Consider the following 25,252-nt stretch of genomic DNA (forward strand, 5'->3'; position numbering starts at 1 on the left):
ACCAACTTATGCATCAGTAACGGCGCAATCATCCCCAAAGCAAATGTATAGCCCTTCTCCAACTCCAAGGCAAACACGTAGTCCAGTCCCAATGTATAGTCCTACACCCATGGAGATCGATATGACTCAACGACGATGACCGTTGTCAGACGAAGAGAAGCAACGTCGTCGAGCAAACCATCTGTGCTTATATTGTGGAGGTCCAGGACATAAAGCCATTCATTGCTCCCGTAGGCCGAGACGTCAGGTAAATCAAATTCACTATGACAATAAAAATGAGTCCAACATTTTAGAAGTAGTTAGTGAATCTAATATTATGAATAATCCACCCTTGTCCAATAAATTTGAAGTCCTAAGCCAATTAGAAGAGGAGTCAAACGAATAAGTCCGGCCAAAATAGGAGCCATTTGGTTGGACAACCCTAGATATGTACAACCTAGTGTGGGTTCCATTTCTTCCAAGCATGTTAGTAGAGTCTTCTCAGCCCTAGTGCAAGTTAGGACACCCAGTTGTCAACTTCAAGTCCAAGCCCTCTTAGATACTGGAGCCAATTCTTGTTTCATGGATAGAGATTTTGCCCAAAAACACCAAATATCCTTGCATACACTTCCTTGTCCTGTTTCCGTAGTAGTGATTGATGGACGCCCCATAGCTTCCGGGAAGATATTTGAAGAGTCTGAGCCAATACACATACTCTTGGGTGATTTAGGATGTGTAGTTTCCTTTAACATAATCCGTAGTCTTGAGCATCCAATTGTCCTCGGTTTGCCATGGTTCGAGCTACATAACCCTAGAATCGATTGGAGGAAGCGAGAAATTAGGTGCCCTTTAGCAGAAAATATCATTGTCAAGGATCGAACTCGGGATTATCCTCCCAAAGTATATAGTTCTACCGATGCACCATATCCTTCTCATAAAATTTCAGCCATCACATTGCAACAATTGCACCAAGTGGGAGGCAAGGAGGACCTTTTCTTATTTGCAGTATCAGTGACACCTTCTAGTGTCACTCAAGGGAATTCAGACATCCAAATTCCCAAAAAATATCAAGACTATGCTGATGTTTTCGACAAAGTCAAAGTTAGTGTTCTTCCAAAGCATCGGCCGTACGACTGTCCTATTGATCTCCAACCAGGAAAAGAGCCTCCGTGGGGTCCGATTTACAATTTATCACCCACTGAGCTTGAGGTTCTTCGAGAATACATCGAGGAAAATCTTGCACATGGGTTTATTCGACATTCAAAGTCTCCAGCTGGTGCTCCTATCTTTTTTGTGAAGAAAAAGGACGGCTCCCTTCGTTTGGTCGTGGACTATCGAGGCTTAAATAAAGTCACCATAAGGAATAGGTATGCTTTACCTTTAATCTCCAATCTCTTAGAACGCATTGGTGGGGCAAAGCATTTTACCAAAATTGATCTAAGGGGTGCATATAATCTTGTTCAAATTCGGCCGAGAGATGAGTGGAAAACAACATTTCGTACTCGGTATGGTCATTTCGAGTATACAGTCATGCCTGTACCGGGACGTGCATCGGTATGGTCATTTCGAGTCCCATATAATCTTGTCGTGAAGAAAACCGTCCACAAGCGGAATCGGTGCACCGGAGCGTAGGAACCGGCTCTTCATACACGTGCACCTTATGTTGTACATAGAAGATCCTCGGTAGGTAGGAAGTTAATAGGAAACGGCTCCTTCCTTGCCTATAAAAGGAGGGAGACAAGGAGGGGAGAGGGGATCGAAAAGGAAGGGAGGACGAAGTGCTGTCGGATTGTGGGCCGAAGGCTTCTCTCTCTTCCAAACTCCATAGTTTCTTTCTGTGCAGGTTTCGGGAGGCTTGCGCTACTCTGAGGAATGCCTGAGTGCTTCCGGCAGCACCTCCAACCTACTTCTTCCTTTCTGTACGTTTACGAATAGGCATCGGCATCTGTTCGCCGGCCTGTTCGGTTGTAACCGACTTCGTGCTTGTTGTTTGTCTTGTTTATATATATTTCTACATACATTCGTGTCTCTCTGTGTCGCTGTCGCACTCGCGTCTCTGTGTCGAAGGGCCGTGTCCCTGTGAATCTACGCTCGCACCTTGTGGGTCTCTTCCCCACTCCTTTTCTCTCTTGCTCTTCGGTACAGGACCCCCGAGGTCCCGCCTCATTCCACGCATCCGCGAGGGATACCTTGACAACGCATTGGTGGGGCAAAGCATTTTACCAAAATTGATCTAAGGGGTGCATATAATCTTGTTCGAATTCGGCCGGGAGATGAGTGGAAAACAACATTTCGTACTCGGTATGGTCATTTCGAGTATACAGTCATGCCTTTTGGGCTCACAAATGCACCTGCCGTATTCCAACATATGGCAAATGACATCTTCCGGGATTTCTTGGATATTTTTCTAATCATCTACCTAGATGATCTATTGATTTACTCTAAAACACAGGGGGAGCATGATATACATGTGCGGCAAGTACTTGAACGCCTAAGGAAGTATGGTCTTTACGCCAAACTTGAGAAATGCAGTTTTGATTGCAAACAAGTCGAATTTTTGGGATACACTATTTCATCCCAGGGTGTTTTCATGGACCCGGCAAAAGTCCAAACAATATTGGAATGGAAACCCCCATGCTCAGTTCGGGATGTCCAGTGTTTCCTCGGATTTGCGAACTTCTATCGCAAATTCATACATAATTATTCAAGCATTGTGTTGCCCCTTACTCGACTCACCAAGAAAAATCAAGCATTTTTTTGGAGTATCGAAGCAGACAAGGCTTTTACGCAGCTGAAAGAGGCATTCACATCAGCACCCATCCTAGCACATATTGATCCTGAAAAGCCATTTACTATTGAGGCGGATGCATCGGACTTTGCATTGGGGAGTATCCTATCACAACCAGGCAAGGACGGGCAGATACATCCAGTCGCGTTTCACTCGAGAAAGTTTACTGTTTTGGAGATAAACTATGAGGTGCATGACAAGGAGTTACTAGCTGTGGTCGACTCATTCGAGCAATGGCGTCATTTTCTAGAAGGATCACCTCATCAGATTATCATTTATAGTGATCACAAAAATCTCACATATTTTCAAACAGCTCGAGTATTAAATAGATGACAAGCTCGGTGGGCCCAATTTCTAACGCGTTTCGATTTCAAGATCATTTTTCGCCCCGGAAAACAACAAGGGAAAGCAGATGCTCTGTCTCGGCGTTCGTATCTAGCACTTCGACCTGGAGATCCGGCCTTTGACAATCAAAAGCAAACTCTCCTCGGGCCATCAAAGCTACAGGTAACAACAATTTATGCCACACCACTTGATTCTACCCTTCTTGACACTATTTGGCAACAACTTCATTCGGATGATTTTGCTAAGGATGTCTTAGCCCACTGTGGTTCAAGTCGTCCATCTTCCTCCACATTGCCAGGGTCATCTCAACATTATCAGGACTTCAAGTGGCAAGATGGTTTACTCTTCTACAAGAATCTCCTTTACGTCCTCGACGGATCACCCCGACTTCAAGTGTTGGAACATTGTCATGATGCCCCCATGGCTGGACATTTTGGTATTCCCAAGACCATTGAGCTGGTGAAACGTTCGTTTTGGTGGCCTCACTTGCAAAAATTTGTCGAAGATTATGTTCGCACTTGTGACACCTACTGTCGCGCCAAAATACCCCGGCATCACCCTTATGGCTTACTACAACCATTACCCCCTCCCAACAAGCCATGGCAGTCTATTTCTATGGATTTCATTACGGATCTGCCACCTTCCAAAGGCTTTGATACTATTTTAACAGTAGTGGATCGGTTCACCAAGATGGCACATTTTGTACCATGTGTAAAGACCATCAATAGTGAAGAAACTGCAGATCTCATTATGCGTGAAGTGTTTCGCCATCATGGTCTCCCGAATGATATTATTAGCGATCGAGGTCCTCAATTTATTTCACACTTTTGGAAGCACCTATGGGCAGGCCTAAAAATCTCTTGCAAACTCTCTTCGGCTTATCATCCACAAACTGACGGACAAACAGAGCGCACAAATCAAACGCTCGAGTAATATCTTCGATGTTTCATTAGTTATCAACAAGATGATTGGAGTAAAATTTTACATCTTGCCGAGTTTGCATACAACAACACGGTCCACTCTTCTACCAAAGTTACACCTTTCTTTGCCTACACCGGCAACCACCCTCGATGGTGTATACTGGATCTTCCCGAGGTGTCACGAAACCCTAGTGCGGCGCATCACCTCCACTGACTACAACAAATCCAGAAAGCGCAAGCACACCATAAGACCAATGCCGATCGACATCGTCTTAAGTCTCCGTTTAAGGTTGGTGACCGTGTATGGTTGCTTCGTCGTCACAACAAGACTACCCGACCGTGTGCTAAGCTTGACTATCAACGCTTAGGTCCTTTTGTCATCACGGCGCAGATTAATGATGCAACATTTCGTCTTAACCTTCCTGCACATATGCGACTTCACCCTGTCTTTCATAGCTCACTTTTGGAACCTTGCCACACCTCTTTAATTCCTAATCGTGTTGTGCCACCACCGCCTTCTGTACAACTTGTGGACGGCCCCGAATACGAGGTAGCTGCTATCCTCGATTCTAAGATTGTGCGCAATAAGCTTTATTATCTAGTTGATTGGCTTGGTTATCCTCCGAGTGATCGCACTTGGGAACCCATCGATAACGTTTGTAATGCTGAAGCTCTGGTCAACGACTTCCATCGTCACTATCCAAACAAGCCCGGCCCAACAATGTTAATGCCGACTTCCACTCGGCGTTCTCGAAGGAGGGATAGTGTCATGAACACATGACCATTATAGCGTCACTCGAACTTGAACCTCGAACCTTGTAATTCATACTTGAAAACCTCAACCATTAAGATAGCTTATTGTTATATGAAACAATAAAAGCTATTTCTTGTATTACATTGATTATTGTAAAAACTCTAGATTATTCTAGAATGTTCTAGAATGTCCTAGAGCATTCTAGGTCTAGAACATTCTAGAACATTCTAGAAATCTCTAAGCTATTCTATAGGAGCCTATAAATAAGCGCATACATGTATTCTCAAATCAATTCGAATCAACACCAGTCTTTAGCTCTCATTACATATCTTGTATCCATTCTCTTTCTTTCTCTATCTTATACATACATTCTTCTCTATCCTTCTTCCATCACTCTATCTTTTATCCTTGGTTCTGACAGTCCCCTCCTTCGAACTTCTTCACAAACACGCAGTGATCGGCCTGCGTCTTGTGGTACCCTTGATCGGTCATGAAGGAGTCGAACTTCCGGTACCATTGCCGGGGAGCCTGCTTCAGTCCGTACAGGCTCTTCTTCAACCGGCATACCAGGTGCTCCTTCCCTTTCTCCACAAATCCTTCCGGTTGCTGCATGTAGATCTCCTCTTCGAGGTCGCCGTGAAGGAATGCCGTCTTCACGTCCAGCTGCTCTACCTCGAGGTCCATGCTTGCTGCTATACTCAGCACCGTCGGATGGAGGTCATCTTTACTATCGGGGAAAATATCTCGTCGAAGTCCACGCCCTTCTTCTGCTGGAACCCCTTCACCACGATCCTAGCTTTGTATCTCGGGGGGTTGCCGGCATCTCCCGGTTTCAACTTGTACACCCACTTGTTTCGGAGTGCCCGCTTTCCTTTCGGCAACTACACCAATTCGTACGTATGGTTCTCATGCAGGGAATCCATCTCATCCTGCATGGCACTTAACCATTTTCGCCTGTGGGTGTCTTCCTTCGCTTCTTCGAAGCTTTCCGGCTCCCCCTCATCGGTCAGCAGAACATGCTCTGCATCCGGAAATCTCCGGGGCGCCCTTCTCTCTCTGAGATGATATCTACGTCTTCGGGCTTCGGTAACCGGCTCCTCCATTTGCTCTTCATCCGAATCCGATTCGGGGTCTTGGCCGGTTCCGGTCTCAGCTTCCTCTACTTCTTCTTCTGCCGGTTCGGTATCCTCACTGTAACCGGCTGGTTCCTCGAGTGCTAACCGGCCTCTTGCCGGTTGGGTCTGCTCATCGTAGAGTCGATCCTTACCAGTCGACTCGGAGTTCATTACCTTCTTCTCCGACTCCCAGTCGGCGAGTGTCTTGTCCTCCATGAAGATAATATCTCGACTACGGAATACCTTCTTGGCGATCGGGTCCCACACTCGGTAGCTGAACTCATCGTCACCGTAACCGAGGAATATGCATGGCCGGGTCTTTGGATCTAGCTTTCTTCTCTGGTCCTTAGCTACATGCACGTACGCGAGACACCCGAACACCTTCAGATGCCGGTAGGATACTTCCTTACCGGTCCACACTCTCTGTGGCTTGTCTCCGTCCAAGGGTACTGAGGGTGATCTATTTATCATGTATGTCGCCGTCGACAGTGCCTCAGGCCAAAACTTCTTGGGTAGTTTTGCATGCGCTAGCATACTCCAGACCCTCTCCATTATGGTCCGGTTCATCCTCTCGGCCAGTCCGTTTAGTTCCAGCGTCTTCGGCACGGTAAATTTGAGCCGGATTCCCTTCGAGCAGCAGTACACCTCGAACTGCCCTCGGTATTCTCCTCCGTTGTCTGCTCGAACCGCCTTCAGCTTCTGGCCGGTTTCTCTTTCCACTCTCGCGTGGAGCTCTTTGAAGACGGATAACACCTGATCCTTCGTCTTCAGTGGTGTGGCCCACAGCTTCCGGCTGTGGTCATCTATGAACGTCACGAAGTACTGCGCTCCGGCATCTGACTTCGTGTCTACTTGACACACATCCGTATGCACCGACTCCAGTGGTGCATTACGTCTCATCGGTGGCCTTGGTCGGAAGGAGGTCCGGTTCTGCTTACCGGCCAGACAATTAGTGCACTTCTCTAAGTGCACGTTCTTCACTAGAATGAGGTTGTCGTCTGCAAGCCTCTTCATCCCCTTCTCGCTCGTATGACACAACCTCTTGTGCCACAGCTCACCGGCAGTGTCGGATGCCACGTTCACTTCTTCCGGACATAACCGGGCATTCATCAGATACAACGTGTTGACCTTCCGGGCCCGAGCCACAATCAGGCTCCCTTTGCTGAACTTCATGACACCGTTCCGGATGCTACCCGTGTAGCCTTCATCATCTAGCCGACTGGCTGATATCAGGTTCAGACGAACTTCCGGAACGTGTCGGACATCCTTCAGCAGCAACTTGCATCCGGTTGGTGTTGTCAGCCGCACGTCTCCTATGTCGACAATTTGGCATGTTCCTTCATTCCCCATCCGGACACAGCCGTGATCACCGGCTGAATAGGATGAGAAGCATTTCCGGTCCGGGGTAAGGTGGAATGACGCTCCGGAGTCTACCACCCAGGTCATCTCGTCGCCGACAAGGTTTATCTCACATTCCTCGGTGATGAGCATCAACTCTTCTTCACTTGCCACGATTGCCGTCGTTCCCTTCCGGTCCTGCCCCCTCCGGTCTTTACCGTTCCGGTCCGAGGTTTGCTTCGAATCGGTACCGTCGGTTTCCTTGTCTTTACGGAAATGCCGACAGTTCTTTTGGAAGTGTCCCGGCTTGCCGCAATAGAAGCAAGTTGGCCTCCCCCTTGACTTTGACCGTGTCCCCGACTTCTCTCGGTTCTGGGGACTACGGTTTCTATGTCTTCCACGTTCCGATTCGGTAAGAAACGCTTTGGAGTCGGCGCTCGTATCTTTGTCTTTCCGACGCGCCTCCTCATCTAGCAAGCTCGACTTTACTCTTGCTAGGGATAACCGTTTTCCTTCCGGCCCGGCGTTGCCCAAAGTGACAACCAACGTCTCCCAGCTATCCGGGAGGGAACCGAGCAGGAGTAGCGCTAGTACCTCATCGGCGAGAGGTACTTCCAATGAAGTTGCCTGGTGGATCAGCCCCTGGAAGGCATTCATGTGCTTCGCCATGCTGGAGCCATCTTGGTACCGGAGTCTTACTAGCTTCCGGAATACCGACACCTGGTTAACAACATTTTTGTTCTGAAACATTATGCCGATCTTCTCCCAGAGCTCATGAGCCTTGCTCTCTTCATTGAAGTTGTTGTACATGCTCATGTCGATGAAGCACCGTATGTACGCCGTTGTCTTCATGTGCATCACCTCCCATATCGCAACGTCGATTTTGTCCGGTCTCTTGTCCCCGAACTGAACCGGCAGCCAGAGGTCTTTAACCAGGAGCATGTCCCTCATCTTTGACTTCCACACTGAGTAGTTGGAGCCGGTGAGCTTGAACATGCTGCCAAACGATTCGTCCATTTTCTGTGTCGATTCGCTCTGATACCACTTGACGGGAACCCAACGTTCCTTATGCGCGACGCTTGGCCACAACTGAGCGTAGAATGATACACAAAAAACGGGAAATAAAACACGACACAAAGGAGAGGAAGATACACAGGAGGTTTACGTGGAAAACCCCAAACTAGGGGAAAAACCATGGCAGCCCACAGGCTGCAAACTGTCACTATGTGAGAATGTACAATAGTGAGTTCATTGAGGCAACGACCTCGTGCTCACAGATCTTCACCACACGCGGCGGTTACAACAGAGGCAACGACCTCTTTCTCTCTCTCTCTCTGTACACTATTACGTGCTCTCTCTTCTTCTTGCACCAACAAAGGAAAAATGACAACCACAACTAAAAGTTTGCCCTAAGTCATATTTATACTAATATGACTTTTCGGCTATTTACAAATGTAGCCTCGATGGGCTCTCAAAAACATATTTACGAGTATGTCTCTTCCTCCGGTTCTCACCGGTCCTGCACCATCCGGCTCTCCGTAGCCGGGTACTCCTCATCCGGTTCATACCGGGTCTGCACCATCCGGCTCTCCGTAGCCGAGTAATCCTCATCCGGTTCATACCGGGCCTGCACCATCCGGCTCTCCGTAGCCGAGTACTCCTCATCCGGTTCATACCGGGCCTGCACCATCCGGCTCTCCGTAGCCGAGTACTCCTCATCCGGTTCATACCGGGCCTGCACCATCCGGCTCTCCGTAGCCGAGTACTCCTGATCCGGTTCATACCGGGCCTGCACCATCCGGCTCTCCGTAGCTGGGTCCTCCTCATACGGTTTCCCATCTGGAGGGACCTGTCTCCCAACAATCTGACCCTTGACTATAAGATAGTCCTGCATTTGCTCCTTCCAAATATTGAAGTTCGAACCGTCGAACCTGCTTAGACTCATTTCCGATGTGCCGGATGTTGATGCCATCAGATTCAGTTTCGGTTGACGAAGCTCGGTTCGGAGTTGACTACGAACCTTGTTGGAGTGCAGCCAGTCGGCTCACCCAATATCGTTCTAGTCGGATTTGAACCCGAGTCGGTTCGGTTTCGGATATATGTATTGTTGAACTTGCTCGAATTGACTCCGGTAACTTGAGGGACAGAGCCGACTGGTCTTCCCGAATGTTGCCGAGTCGGAGTGAGCCTGGTTCGCTTCCGAATATATATGCCAAATACCGATTATTGAAATCGATTGTTTGGACCGATTCTGCTTCGGGTGACTGCAGCGACGAGAGAGACGGATCCAATTGATCCTCCCAAATGTCGATCAACCGGATGGAGCACGAATTGGGGTTGTTGTCTTGAGACCAATCTGCACTGAGTGGTTACAATGGGCGGCGAGCAGCGTTCGGTGACCTGTTCAGATGCCGTTTAACCGAGTGGAGCACGATCGTGTCAATGTTGCACAAGGGGATTTCACCTCGAGCGGTTACGATCACGAGGAACAGAGTACAGCTGTCTGGCTTACTCCAAGCGAAGATGATCTAACGCGATGAGATGCAAGCCTCGTTTTTCTTCTTCTTCTCTCTTCTCTGTTTCTTCAAATACAAAACAGAAAAAAAAACAGAATGTTGTGTTCCAAAGATTCGAATGGCGGCCGACAGCTGGATGAAGGACATCCAAGCTCTGATACCAAATGTAGGGAATGGACAAGGCCGTCAGTGCGGAAGAGATCACATAGTATGAATCTGTGAGGAAGAAAATTACCTGCGTATGAGAGAGGGAAGAACAAAATACGTACATTGAGAGAGAGAGAAAGAGGCACAAAGAATATATCTATGTTCATAAAAGGGCAACCGTTACAACAATGAACAACCAACCTTTACAAAAGGTTACAAAGTCACTTTATATAGTGACTCACTTAGGGCAACTGCCCTTTATGTTATTTACAAAAATAGCCCGAATTTGGGCTCTCTAAGAGGATAGTGTGAATACGTCCATTATACATTTGTATTCGACATGCCGGAGGGCAGCGGAGAGCGGATAAAGGGGGTCGCGTCGGACCCAAGTTTACGGAATCCAGCCGGCATAGGGCACCGGTTCACCGACATAACGCTACGGGAGTTCAAGGTTGGTGGGGGTGGCTTTCTACTGCCGAAGGAGGAGGATTGATTTCGGAGGATGCTCGGAAGGCACGGGAAGGCCTTCACATTCTTGCTGGAGGAGATCGGGTGCGTAGACCCGACAATTGTCGAGCCAATGGTGATCTTCACGCTACCACATGTGCCGTGGAATCTCAAACCGATTCCAGTGCCCAGAGCTCACATCCCAAGGCTGATGGAGCTACTGAAGCAGAAGGTGGATATGGGCATCCTCGAACTGTCGAGTGACCCATACTCGAATCGGTGGTTCACGGTGCCAAAGAAGAACGACATGTTGCGCTTCATACAGGACCTGAAACCAGTCAACAAGGTGACCATCCGTAAGGTAGGAATCGGGCCGACCATAGATGAGTTCGTGGAGGCCTTTGCCGAGAGGTCGATCTATTCGGTCGGTGACTTATAGTCAGGGTACGACCAGTTCCAACTAGCCGTAGATAGCAGGGACATCACGACAATGCGGACTCCTCTCGGCTTGGTGCGGATGTGTACCCTACCGCAAGGAGGAACGAATTCGGTGGCACACATGGTGAATGCGATGAACAAGGTGTTAAGGGACTGCATCCCGGACATCACTATGCCGTTCCTCGATGACGTACCGATAAAGGGGTGTCCGGTGGAGGACGCGGACGATACGGTCGGCCGGACGGATGTCGGAGGTTCGTTGTGAACCACATCAATGACTGCGAGAAGGTGCTGCAGAGGCTCGAGAGCACGTGGCTCACCTTCTCCGGAGAGAAATCAACGTTCGGGCAAATGGAGATCTTGGTAGTCGGACACATGTGCGGGCCCTACGGCCGGAAACCGTCTCTAGCAAAGGTAGAAGCCATCTCCATGATGGAGGACGATTGCGGGTTAGTTACCGAGGTCCACTAATTTTTGGGTGCGTGCGTGTTCTACCACATCTGGATTCCGCACTACGCACATGTCGCGGAATCTCTCTACGGGCTATTGAAGAAAGGGCGTAGGTTCGAGTGGAGGACGGAGCACACGGAGGCGGTCCGGAGAGTGAAGGAGGCGCTCGCCGTGGCACCGGTTCTCCGGAAAGCGGTTTACGGCAAGGAAGTCCCCATCTACGTGATGGTGGACATGAGCACGATCGGGATTGGGTGGGTGATCAGTCAGGAGGACAAGGATAGTGTACGGTTCCCGATCCGGTTCAGGGCGAAGGTATTGAGCGAGCGACAACGAGGATATGCCCAAGTTAAACGCGAGCTATGGGGTATCGTTTCGGTAGCCAAGGCCGACAAGGACTATCTGATCAGGACAGAAGTGATCATTGAGACGGACTGCCTACCGATTCTGGGTATGGTCTCCGGATGCGCGACTCTGGACCTGGCGATGCTCAGGTGGATCGCGTACATCAAGTCCCTGAACCCGGAGATACGGCACATCTCTGGAAAGGATAATGTCATGGTCGATATGCTTTCAAGGGCGAGGTTCAGCGACGAGGACGACATGGTTTCGGATAACAAGGAAGTCGGCGAGGACTTCTTCGGGTCAACTAACGTGGCAACTAGGACGGGGAGCACTCCGGCGGTTAACGAGTTCGAAGAGAGCGAATACAATGGGGAGTGGCTCCAGATAGGAAGGTTCCTGCGCACAATGACGCCGGACACGACGTGGACAAGAGAAGAGGCCAATCGGCTGCGGAAGAAGGTGTGAAGGTTCTTCCTACGAGGAGGACGCAAATGGAGGCATCCAAAGAAGCGTAGCGGCGAGGGAAGACGAGCAGAGAGCGTTGCTTACGGCGTATCATGACAACCCTTGGGCCGGACACCGCGGAACATGGGCCACATTCGAGAAGCTGAAGGGGAAGTACTAGTGGTCGGGACTATACCAGGACGTGCATCGGTTCGTGAGGACTTGCAAAAGCTGTCAGATGCACTCCATAGTTCGACATCGAGACGAGCTTCACCCGACCTACCCTCCGACTGTCCACTTCAAGTGGATGGTGGATCTGGTGACAATGCCGATGGGGGTAGGGCAGATGTGGTATCTGGTGCTGGCTCGGGAGGATCTAACGAACTAGGTGGAAGGCCGAGCATTGCAAAACAAAACGACCGCGGCCGTGTGCCGGTTTCTAATCGAAGATGTGGTATGTCGGTATGGGTGCGTCGGCAAGATCGTGGCCGACAGCGGGGAAATAGACGCGCGAGAGGCGGAAGAGCTTTTTGACCGGCTAGGGGTTAAACTCTCGCTCACCACGGCGTACAATCTGAAGGCTAACGGGAAGGTGGAACGCGGACACAGACCGATCGTCAAAGTGTTAGTACGAGCGTGTGGGGGCCAAGTCGGAAACTAGCCGCGGCTCTTACCCTATGCATTGTGGGCGGACCGAACTACACACAGTTCGGTAACGGGGTTCATGCCGGCGGAACTAATGTACGGGTAGAAGCTGATCATGCTGGTGGAACGGACGATTTCTTCGTGGGCCACAATGGGCTGGAAGGACGAAATGAGCCGGGAAGAGTTGCTGGCGGCGCGGATCCGACAACTTGAGCGGAGACCTGAGGACGTGGAACGGGCGAAGGAGAAACTGCGCGCGGCAAGGGAACGAAACAAAACCCGGTTCGACCGGACGCACCGGCTACGACCGAAGAAGATTGAGGAATGCGACTGGGTGCTGGTTTATGACAACAGCCTTGACAACCAGCACAAGGCGACCCGCAAATTCGTGAGGAGATGGTTCGGGCCCAACACGATGATGAGCACGAACGGCAACAAGACGTACCATCTTGCGGAGCTCGACGGGCCACGATTTGCGGTGCCGGTGGCTGGGAAGCGGATTAAAGCATTCAAGAAGCGGTACGAAGACGAGCCGAAGCGGGGGAGCGATAACGACGACGATCGGTTCAGGAACGCCGATAGTTCGGAGAGCGACGAGTGAACACGAGCTGGTTTTCTCCGGTATCTGTCCCCGGTGTCGAGGGATCTCTCCTCCATCCGCTATGACCTTCCTCGTCGTCGTTTCGGTCGTCCGCCTTGCCGCCACCACCGTCCGCCCTAGATCTCATGCCGGAGTCTCTAGAACCGGTGTGGGTAAGGTTCCGACACCGTCGCTCCTCATGTCCGTAGCCACCTTCGTCCGGACGTCGTTGTCCGCGGCTACCCCGTCCCCGATTACGCGAGCCTCGATTACGCTTGCCTCCTTCTCTTCCTCGTTTCGGTTGCCTGCCTTGCTGCCACCATCTGTCACACTAGGTCTCACACCGGCTCTTGGGCCGGATGACGGAGTCTCTAGAACCGGTGTGGGTGAGGTCCCGACACCATCACTCGCTGATGTCATGTTCGTAGCCACCTTCATTCGGGCGTCGTGGTCCATGGCTATCTCTTCCTCAATTCCACAAGTCTCGATTATGCTTGCTACCTCCTTGTAGAATGTTTCGGGCAATCGCGTTCCGAAACTTACGCCCACTCTCGAAGTGGTGTTCATTGCTCTGTAGTTCCCGGCCTTATCCATGGCCGTCCTTTTCCCGCAAGACGAGAGGGTGGTGCGCTCTGCACCCTCTCCCATGTCACCGTTGTATGCTCTTTCAGCCTCCGCATAGGCCCCGTCCTTCGTGTGTAGGGAGGCATCTTCCTCTGCGTTCTCCAATCCTCTCGGGCCCGTCTCCATAATAGACCCTTCTTCAACTTCGATTTGTGCCCTCACGATCTCATACGCTTCCCGTACCAAGGCTTCGATGTCGAGCTCCACCGAACCATTCTGCGGTGAGCTTTCCTCCGTCGGCGGTGACGCGTAGTCACTCACCATCCTCCTTTCGCCGCCGCTTGCCGACAACCGCATCTCCTCATGTTGTTGGCATACCCTCTCTACCTCATTCCAATCTTCGGTGAGGCCATACGCCCCTTCATCGTCTTCGAGTTCGGATAAAATGGCCATTCTCCCCTTTTCATCGATCGACTTTAAAAATAGTAGGACCTTGTCCGCCCCCACCGACCTTTGATCCCGGTCTGAGAGTTCAACAAAACGAAGCTCGAACTCTCGGAATGCTTTCATTGCGCTCCGAGGAGCCTTCACCGATGCTACCCATAGACTGAACTCGCGTCGATCATACTCGTATGCCTCGTCCCGTCTTTCTCTTTGCCTTGCAAAACCCCTTATCATTCTCGCCATTACTTCCATGATGTCTTCCTCTTCCATCCTTTTTCTCCCTTGCCGCCTATTCACGTCGGGTTCACCAAAGATGTCGCGTATTTCCACGCGTGCGTGTAGAATAAGGCGGGACCACGGGGGTCTTGGACTAGGGAGTAGATTGGAAGACGGGTATGAGCAAAGTGGAAGAGATTAACATGGTAGAGAAAGTAGAAAGAGACAAGATTTATGAAGTTATGTATATTATGGGCATGAAAGCCGCAATGCGATTACAACCGCGGCCGCGTGGGCCGGACTCAAAACATAAGTAGAATGTAAACCCTAATCGGATAAGTAAAGAAAGAGATGAAGAAAACCCTAGAAGAAACCCTAAACCGAATAGAAACCCTCGACCTAAGTGGTATACCTCTTCTCACTCAAAATAGGCAACCCCCTCAATGGTGCCCCTTCCTCTCCTTTTATAGCATAAGGAGAGAAAGCTGTTACAAAAAGGAGAGACTAAATATCCCCTTCATTCAATGGGGATATTTGCTTAGATTCTTGGAGGAGGGATTGATGGGGCCTTAACTCCCACTCCTCACACATACTACTATGCCCATTACTCACCTCGTACTCCTATGTACCCTCTCTTTCTCATGTGGATGTGCATGTCTTACAATTTACATTTGTTCTTATGAATATTTTACAAATACATCATGTGTGTGTGCAACGTTGCACACCCCGGTTTTGCTCACTCCGCTCGGTTTTCCCCCTATGGACGAAAATCTTCACGACAACGCGAACGCCTTTCCATGTCTTTTTAACATCTCCTTGAATTGCTTTTCTTCAACTAGTAATAGGAAGTCACCCCCTCCTATTTTCATCTCTTGTATTGTTTTTGGAGTAAACACATGTCCCACCTTTCGCGGGTCTCTAATCATTGGAAGCATTTTGTATTTTATTATTATCTACTTTTAGCATAAAAGTAGCACCACTAGATGAGATTGTACAAGGAATATCTTTATTTACGTTATTATTTATGGGGTTTTCTTTCATGTTTGGGCTATCACAACCCCTACCTGTAAAAGCCCTATCTAAAAATCTTGGGAAAATTCTTCATCCACCTCCTGAACTGGATGTTCCCTCAAGCATTCTTTATTTCTTTCGTGGTTGGGCCTCATGGTTAAGAATTGGACTGTCTTTCTTCCATCTTGACTCTTGATTCTGATGAAAGCCGAACCATCATCAATCACCTTTGTTTCCATCCAGACTGCAGTGATGTAAGGTTGACCAAGGATGACGGGGTAGGTTGATCGATCCTGCACAAAGAAATTTTGATTCATCGACACATCACCAATTGTTACCTTCACATTGGGGCATGCTCCGAATAGATCCTTCGTAGTCTCTGTGGCAACTCTTATCTTCCACCCATGATTCTTGTCGATCGGCCACCGTCCTTGAGCGTAAAATTCCGACAACATCATGTTAATCTCGGATCCATGATTGATCAAAGAAATACATGGATTTTGTTGCTCCCCAATTTTTGCAGGTGCCTCCGTTGTTGCTCGAGCCCAATGGTCCCTTGTATAGTGAATCCTATCCTCTTCATGAACCCCAACATTATTTCAGTTTTTTACACTTGCAACGTTAATGGTACCACCATACAAATCTCGAAGTGTTGCTGCACACCCTCCCGTAACTTCATCCGTCACCTGTATCTTTCTTCTAATAATATCTATGATAACTTCATGAAATTCTTTCTTTGCTATACCCAACACTTCTCTTAAAGTAAATTCTACCTTACTATTTAATATTCTTGTTTCTAGTACCTTTTTTATATACGTCGTTGTTTCTATGTCTGAAGCAAGCTTGAAAGATGGGCCTGTCTTCTCTTTTACTCTATCAACTTCCTTCGTCTTAGGAGCACCCTTTTCCATATCCCTTCTCTTTTATTCTCGTGTCTCATGTTTCTTTGCCGGATCAGCCTCCTCAGCTCTCTTTTGCTTCTCTTCCACTAGTACCTCTTGTGCATTCACTTGGGCGAATGCTGATAGTGTGTCTAGTGAATCATTCCATCCAGTGAAGTTCCGTATTTCATCTCCCGCTCTTTTTAATTCATCCACTTGAACCTTCCCTTTTCTTGCATAATCCATCACATCTTGCTAAAAGCCAGATCCACCATATGAGTCTTCTACACGCAACCCTAACGTTGCGATGGACTGTATCGCTTGAGTTGTTTCTCTCTCGACATCTTGCATTAGCTTTTTCATTCCACCTCGCCCAAAGTTGAGTTGAAGTGGTTGTCGAGTGAATCTTACCATCTTGATAATAGATTTAATCATGATTAAGAGCATCGCTATGTTCTTGATAGTCTTTCTTCTGATGGTCGATACTGTCACACCAGATACACCTTCAGACCATTCCACCTCCTTGCCTTGACGAAGTTGAGCTTTGTCCCGATTCTAGCTTCATCACTTTGATCGACAAGTCTTTCATGCCTTTCACCAACTCATGCAAGAGTGAATCTTCTATTTTCTTCTCTCCCGAGTCGTTTCCTGTTTCGTCTCCCTGTCTCTGACAACTCCATAAACCATAACTTTCTTTTACAGAAATGGGCGCAAGCCCTTTTCACCTCCTCCCAGTCTTCGGTAAGTCCATTTGGACTATTTTAATCTTCCAGAATCATTCCCAAGTCTTTCCTGTCTTTAATATTAGTGGCTTGTAGAAACAATATTATTTTATCTGGCATTATTATGTTTCTCTCCCTAACTTTTAATTGCTCAAATCTTTTGAAAACTTTTTTAACACTTCCAAAACACATAATTGTTTATCAGACTCTACCCAATCCATGAAAGCTCGCCTTGTCATCCTTGACATATCGTTGAGGTTGTATTCATTCAATAATGCTCTTTCGAAAGTCGCCCATGTGTGATGCTCCCTCTGTAGCTCTTGGATCCTCTCTTGTAGCCCAATCGCAGTGACTCGACTAAAGCTATTAATTTTTGCAGCTTCGTCGAAACCACATTTAAGCATTTCTTCATTGTAAATCTTCAGAAATCTTGTTAAATTTATACCTTCGAAGATTCCTACTCGAGCAAGAATGTTGTCGACGACTTTGTCGATGCTTGTCATCATCCCTTGCTCTCACATAATTCGTTTCACCATCATACACATAAGCTTCATTTGCTCCTCCATTTCTCCTTGTTGTTGACTTCACGTCGGGTTCACCAAATGTGTCGGGGTAGTTGTGGTTCCTGCGGCGAAGTCACAGGGACTAAGGCTAAGGGAAGTTGAAGGCACTTTTATAAGGTTTGTGCACAAATGTTAGGAACACTAAGAATAAGAAGAATAAGAGTTTGAAGTAATGTGTGTGAGAGAGACACAAGTATAGATAAAAGATAGAGACAATGTATGATTCAAGAAGCAAGATAGAGACAAAGTATGATTTAAGAAAAAAAGTATATGATATGAACAATGATGTATATTACGAACACAAGATTTCACCAACTTTACAATGCTTGATAGCAAGATGAACCCTTTCTCTACCGACTCTTGATTCGAACCCTTGACTTCAACTTGGAGGCACGAGCCTCTTCACCAACAAGCTAACTTGTTTGTTTCTTTGATTATCTCATTTCTCTAACTTTCTCTTGATTGATTCCCCCCTTGTTTTCCTTGCCCCTCTTTATATAAGTATTGTCATGCATATGGTAATGTGTGGGAGGATGGCATGCATGCAATGCATGACTTTCATGTGATGCATGATCGCTATTTTGGGTACATGCATTACATGTGATGCATGACAACCATCATGCTCATTTGAGCTCTCATGTATGAAAATAGATATAGGATTAGTACAATGATGGAAATATACCTTGTGCTTGGTATACAAGGTTGAGGGTTCAAGTCTCTCAAATAGTACTAAATATAATATTTAAGTTCATTTTTATATCATGAGCACATTCTTCACGACAATGCTTCCTCACCATCAATCGTATGATTGCCCCATTGACCGGGAAAAGAGCCACCATGGGGACCGATCTACAACTTGTCACCAACCGAGCTAGAAGTCCTTCAAGCCTATATAGAGGAGAATCTGGCAAATGGTTTCATTCAACATTCGAAATCTCCAGCCGGTGCACCCATTTTCTTTGTCAAGAAAAAGGATGGATCACTTCATCTCGTTGTAGATTACCGTGGCTTGAATAAGGTCACCATCAGGAATAGGTATGCACTCCCCCTTATCTCAAGTATTTTAGAACAGATCAATGGTGCAAGGTTCTTCACAAAGATCAACTTATGAGGATATAACCTTGTACGGATCTGACCAAGAGATGAATGGAAGACCACGTTTTGTTACCGGACGGGATGCACTAGATATGTAGAGTGTCATGAGCGAGGATCGAATGCTATAATGTTGTTAATGTTTATGTGTAGATGGGCACAAGCGTAATTGTGAGTGTGAGTATTACGTATAAAAACACATGCACACATGTGTGCATGTGGACGGATACGAGGAGGTATGAGTGAGTGATTAGTGTGAATGGTCAAGGGGACTTGCACCCCAATGTATCTACCCTTTTGTAACTATTTAACCCCTTATGGGGAATGAATGAATAATGAAGGAATAGTTCTCTCTCAATCTCTTCTCTTGTCATCTCTCTCTCTCTCTCTCTCTCTCTCCCCCTTACGTTGAACCCCCTTGGGAGGGGGGTGGAGCCATTCTAGGCACCACCCCCCCACCCCACAATGCTTCTCAACATCTTCCCCATCTCCATCCCTATCACTACCCTATTATCACCATAATTGTCATCCCTAACCCTAAACCTACAACATGTTTTGCACCAGATATGGGCACTTCGAGTATACGGTCATGCCATTCGGTCTCACTAATGTGCCAACAGTCTTCCAACACATGGCAAATGATATATTCTGAGATCTCTTGGATGTTTGTTTGATAATCTATTTGGATGGTCTACTTGTTTATTCAAAGACCCAAGAAGAGCATCATTCTCATGTACTGTTTGTTAGTACAAAAACGGCTTTGAGAACATGGTCTTTATGCAAAACTAGAAAAATGTAGTTTCGAGTGCAATCAAGTGGAATTTTTGGGCTATGTCATCTCCTCGGAAGGCATTTCTATGGATCCAGCTAAGGTCAAAACTGTGGTAGAGTGGCAGATTCCATGTTCGTTGCGAGATGTGCAATGCTTTTTAGGCTTTGCCAATTTCTACCGCAAGTTTATACAGAATTACTTAAAACTTATTCTGCCTCTCACACAACTTACCAAGAAGGGGCAATTGTTTTTTTGTTCTAAAGAAGAGGACATGGATTTTGAGAGTCTTAAGAAGGCATTTACATCAGCTCCTATCCTAGCCCATGTTGATCTGAAAAAACTGTTCATCATTGAGGTAGATGCGTCAGATTTCGCTTTGGGTAGCATTCTGTCACAACAAGGCGATGATTAAAAGCTACATCCCGTGGCTTTCCACTCACGCAAGTTTGACGCCGCCGAAATCGACTATGAAATTCATGATAAGGAGCTATTAGCAATATTGGACTCTTTTACGCTTTGGAGGCATTTTCTAGAGGGATCTTCTCATCAAGGCACCGTATTCAGTGATCACAAAAATCTTACCTACTTCCAGAATGCTCATGTATTAAATCAACGTCAAGCTCGGTGGGCCCAATTCCTCACTTGTTTCGACTTCAAAATTACATATCGTCCTGGGAAGTAGCAAGGGAAGGCAAATGCGTTATCGGGGCGCTCGTATCTAGCACCGTGTCCCAGTGAGTCAACATTCAATATTCAAAAGCAAGTAATCTTGGGAATGGCACAACTGCAAGCAACGCGGGTTTTCGATATGCCATTGGATTCCCACATTATTGATACCGTACGTGAGGACATGAAGACAGGTGCTTTCACTCAAGCCATTCTAGCACAAATTTATCCCTCTTGGGCATCTTGTTCACAGTCGCAACAACCAGGTACAGACTATTCGAATGTCATAATGGATTACTATTCTTTAAGAAACTCTTGTATCTTCCTAATGGTTCTTGTCGCCTTTGAGTAGTCCAAAACTGTCATGGCACATATATAGCTGGGCATTTCGGTAGTACTAAACGTGGATATAGTACAACGATCATTCCGGTGGCCTCATATGTGAAGATTTGTTGAAGACCATGTTCGGACATGTGATACATGTTGCAGGGCAAAGATGCCAAGACATCAACCGAGGATGTGTGGACAGATGGAAGAAGATCGGCTAAGGGGAAACTAGGCAGATGCAGGGGGAACTGCCGAAAGAACGAGACGAAGCTAGGGCCAACCGAACAAAGGGGGAGTAGAGGCGAGAAAGTCAGGACAAGTGGCAGAGCCAAGACGGGCATAGCTGATCATGACAAGAAGGTTAGGAGGAAGACATGGTCGGATGTGGTCAAGGGCCCAAAGGAGGACCAAATAGAGACATCCAATTTGGGACAAGAGCGGGAACGAATCAAACACAACCGATTCGATCAAGAAGAGTGATTCAGAAGAGCTGAAGTGCATGAAGAACAAGTAGACAAGGAGTCAGCCAAAGCCGACGCCGAGACGGAGGAGTCGAGGGGCGCCAATACCGCGATAATGAGGGAGCTAACAGGGGCCTGGGTAGTAGACTAGACGGCCGAGCAGGTCGAGGAGCGCAAAACCGGAGGGGTCGAGAAGCGTTGGACCAGAGGAGCGTGAGTGAGGCGTCCGTACGCCAAGAGAAGCTGGAACTATGTATCAGCTGGAGATGACACAACGAGACCTCAAGTTGAGCTTGAGGGGGAGTGTTGAGCGAGCAAGCTCAACTAGGGCTGAATTGGTTGAAGAAGCCGAAAGTTGGATCGGTTGGAGACCAATCGGCTAGGTTTGAATCGGTTGAATAAGCCGAAGGCCGAATTAGTTGAATAAGCCAAGAGTCGGATTAGTTGGAGATTGATCATCTAGGCCCAAATCAGTTGAATAAGCTAAAAGACGAATCGGTTGGTTGTGAGAGGCCTATATTCCTATTTTAGGAAATAGGAATATTATAGGCAGAGTTAGTGTCAGGCTTAGTTAATCAACATTCAAGTACTTGTCAGTACTTGTGTTAGCCTGCTTGTGAGGGCTTGTATAAAAAGTGCTCACCGAGCACATTGAATGGAACAAAGAACATTTTGCTAATAGAAGATTATTGTTGTCTGGTCTCTCTGTGTTTGTCTCTCTCCCACTTTGTGTTTCCCTAACTGTCGGGTTTCCAAATAACCGATTGTACTCTATGTCTTACACATACACTTCCGCACATGTATTCTTTTACAAAATTTGACCCGAGCATTGGTAAAATCAAAAGGAATGACCAAAACTCATAATGGCCATAAAGTGTATGAAATTGTTTTTAGGAACATCATCATCACTTATACAAATTTGATGTACATTACGAAGATTTAATATAAATTATGCATTTGTGGCCTAATGCATAATGCATTTGACCTCTAATCCAGGGATTGTGTGTTCGAGTCCCACTAGCGTGCTATAGGAAGAACAAATAAATGTGATAACATACTAATATCAATGAGATATAATACTAATGGTACATTACATTGTCACACACATGGTTTGAATAATCAAGAGATTGTGCATTCCAATCAAATCCTACACAAATAAATAATAGTAAATATTATCGAATACTTTATATGAAAATCTCCCTGACCACAACAATGCAAACATATTGTAGCATTCTAAGTTTATTAGGAGATGTTCCTAGAGTTTGTCAATCAAGCGCTTGTGGCCTAATGGATAAGGCACTTGACTTCTAATCAAGGGATTGTGGGTTCGAGTCCCACCATGCGTGTTATAGAAAGAACAGATAAATGTGATTGGAACATACTAACATTGGATATTGTAGATTTTAGTCCAATCACGCATTCCACACAAAAAACGAACAATGTTATCGAATGGTTTATAATCAAGAGATTGTGGATTTCAATCCAATCATGCATTCTACACAAAAACCAAACAATAAATTTTATCGAATCGTTTATATGAAAATCTTCAACACCCTGACCACAACAATGAACATAACATGTAACATTTAGTATTCCTCGTGTATTAGGACATATTCCTCGAGTCCCTAAATCAAGTTCTTGTGGCCTTATGGATAAGGGTGAAAGCACGGGAGTGGAAACAATAAGCTATTTCATTGACATAGCTAATTAGCTATGCAAAAAGCTACCAGTGATAAATAGTTTTTTTGCATCATGAATGAAAACATTAGAATGTTTTAATTATATAAATGAGCACCATAAATGTGCAACATAAACGTGCACCATAAATGGAAATGTGCACCATAACTAGAAACATTAATTATATACCAAATTCCTTAGGTTCATTATGCATGATCCATTGCCACATCACGTTGGCCATCACTTCGTGACTATTCAGGCTCGATTACTACTACTGTTCACTCCTGCTGGGTTCACTCCTCTATTGCCGCCATTTTACGCTCAGTCTCCGCCATTGTTTGGTCCTAGATTGCTGCCACTGTTCGATCCGACTGAGTTCACTCTTCCATTGTCACCATTGTACTCTCAATTGCTGCCACTGTTCGGTTTTGGATTGTTGCCACTATTTGATCCAATTGAGTTCACTCCTCCATTGTCACCATTGTACTCTCAGTTGTCGGCACTATTCGGTTCTGGATTGCTCTAACTGTTTGATCTGACCGAGTTCACTCCATTGTCACCATTGTACTCTTAGTTGTCGCCACTATTCGGTTCTGGATTGTTCTCACTGTTTGATCTGACCGAGTTCACTCCATTGTCACCATTGTACTCTCAGTTGCCACCATTGTTTGGTACTAGGTTGTTGCCACTGTTCACTCCAACTGAGTTAGTTCCTCCATTGTATGCTCAGTTTTCGCCACTGTTCACTCCGACTGGTATCCATTGCATCTACACCTTCGTCTGTTAATTATCTTGTGTATAATCATGTGTATTGTTGTGTATAATCTTGTGTATTGCGGAATAATTTTGTGTATTGTTGCAGATAGTCATCACTGTTTTTGACGAAGGTTGAGTAGCTTTCACTCCGCTGCAACAAACAGTCACTTACCACCACTGTGTGATCTTGCAAATGGTGGGATCACTCCTGTCAATAACAGGTTTGCATGTGGTATATATGTCAAGCCAAATGGAAGGGGACGGAGTGTGTTTACCAACAGCCCTCAAGGATCATCAGAATAGGGATGAGGCTATGAGTACACAACAAGCAATACAAAAGTATTGGGCAGAAAAGAAAAGGAAACATAGTCAAATGTTAAAGGATAAAATAGACACATCAACTAAAGGTAAAGATAGTATTGGTTGCGATGTAGGTCTGATTCTTTGAATACCACTGAGAATGGAAGTAATGAGACTACTATCATAGAGAGAATGGTTGTAGTCCATTTCAATGTTCAAACCAAGCACATCAACAATGAAGAAAAGAAGGCAATACTTTATTGAATATTAAATGATCCATCGATAAAGGAGTTAGTTGATTGTGATGGTCTTAATGCAAACATAACATCTGTACTAGTAAATAATCTCCGTAATAGTTTCATATCCTTGAGCAGGTCAAAAGATGATATTGTCTTAAAAAGGTCTAGTCTAGTGATGTTACTTAATAGTGATGTGGACGATCTTAACATCAGTGTGCTATCTTAGGTAATTGATGTTAGTGAAAAAGTGTGTACAATACAATGAACCATATTATTTCAAGTGGTGACGGAACAAGTCTACTAAAGCTAACAACAAGATGTAAGCCAATGACTCCCATAACATCAGAAATCAAGGATATAATCACCATATTTTGGACTAACGAGAGTACGATTTCACGCAATAAGAAGGATTTGTGCAGGAAACGTGTTGGAAGGAGTCAATACAAGGAGCATACCATTTATCTTCTTGATGTACCTCAGGTATTTACATTTATCTCATCTTTTGTTTTGATTATTGAGCTTAATATCACAAGTCTATGCACTATTGAGATTACAATCACTAGGTAGTTAGCTGCAATAACTAGTGGCCTGAGCTTCTATCTACATCAGGACATAGTTGATTAGCTACATTAAGTCATAGTAAAGGATAATTAGGTAAATAGCTACTTCAAGTATCAGGCATAACTAATTAGCGACATATGATGTCGTGAAGATTTTCACCAACAACATGAAAATCGCGTGGGGACAAAATCGAGAATGTGCAATGTGTGCACGTGTGGATGGGGTGAGGGTCACACATGTACACTAGCATGTTGTAAATAATACAGAAATGAGAATCATAAAAGGAAGGGTAGATGTAAGGTTAAACATATGCACATTTCCCAAACACTTATAAATATAAAAATAAGACTAAAGCCTAGTAACATTTGCGTGCATACAAATGAGAATCGTAAAAGGAAGGTTAGATGTAAGGTTAAACATATGCACATTTCTCAAACACTTGTAAATATAAAAATAAGACTAAAGCCTAGTAACATTTGAGTGCATACAAAGGGGTGCAAGCAAGGTTTGACCCTTGCACCTCCAAGATAGTGATGGTCCAATGTGCGTGCGGAAACGTATGTGAGGACCTGTCATATGTGCTTAGCAAACAACACAAAAGGAAGACAAGAGAATAGACAGAAGATATACGCGGTTTAAGTTTTAATGGAAGCTTTGTTATTACGTTCTCTCTCTCTTAGAGACTCTGTACAAGAATGATTGTAAAAGAATATGTGTGGGGAAGCGGATGCGTAAGACATAGAGTACAC

At 46.1% G+C, this 25,252-nt stretch overlaps 1 non-coding gene across 1 annotated transcript; it reads left to right on the forward strand.

Moving 5' to 3' along the window:
- Positions 1-22,243: 22,243 nt before the first annotated feature.
- On the forward strand, positions 22,244-22,316 carry TRNAR-UCU (transfer RNA arginine (anticodon UCU)). Its single transcript has one exon. It is a non-coding gene; the product is annotated as a tRNA-Arg (tRNA).
- Positions 22,317-25,252: the final 2,936 nt, after the last annotated feature.

The sequence above is a fragment of the Azolla caroliniana genome, unplaced genomic scaffold, assembly GCF_043228905.1.
Source record: "Azolla caroliniana isolate FFs.n. ecotype wild unplaced genomic scaffold, voAzoCaro1.0.p SCAF_14, whole genome shotgun sequence".
In the NCBI taxonomy this organism is placed as follows: Eukaryota; Viridiplantae; Streptophyta; class Polypodiopsida; order Salviniales; family Salviniaceae; genus Azolla; species Azolla caroliniana.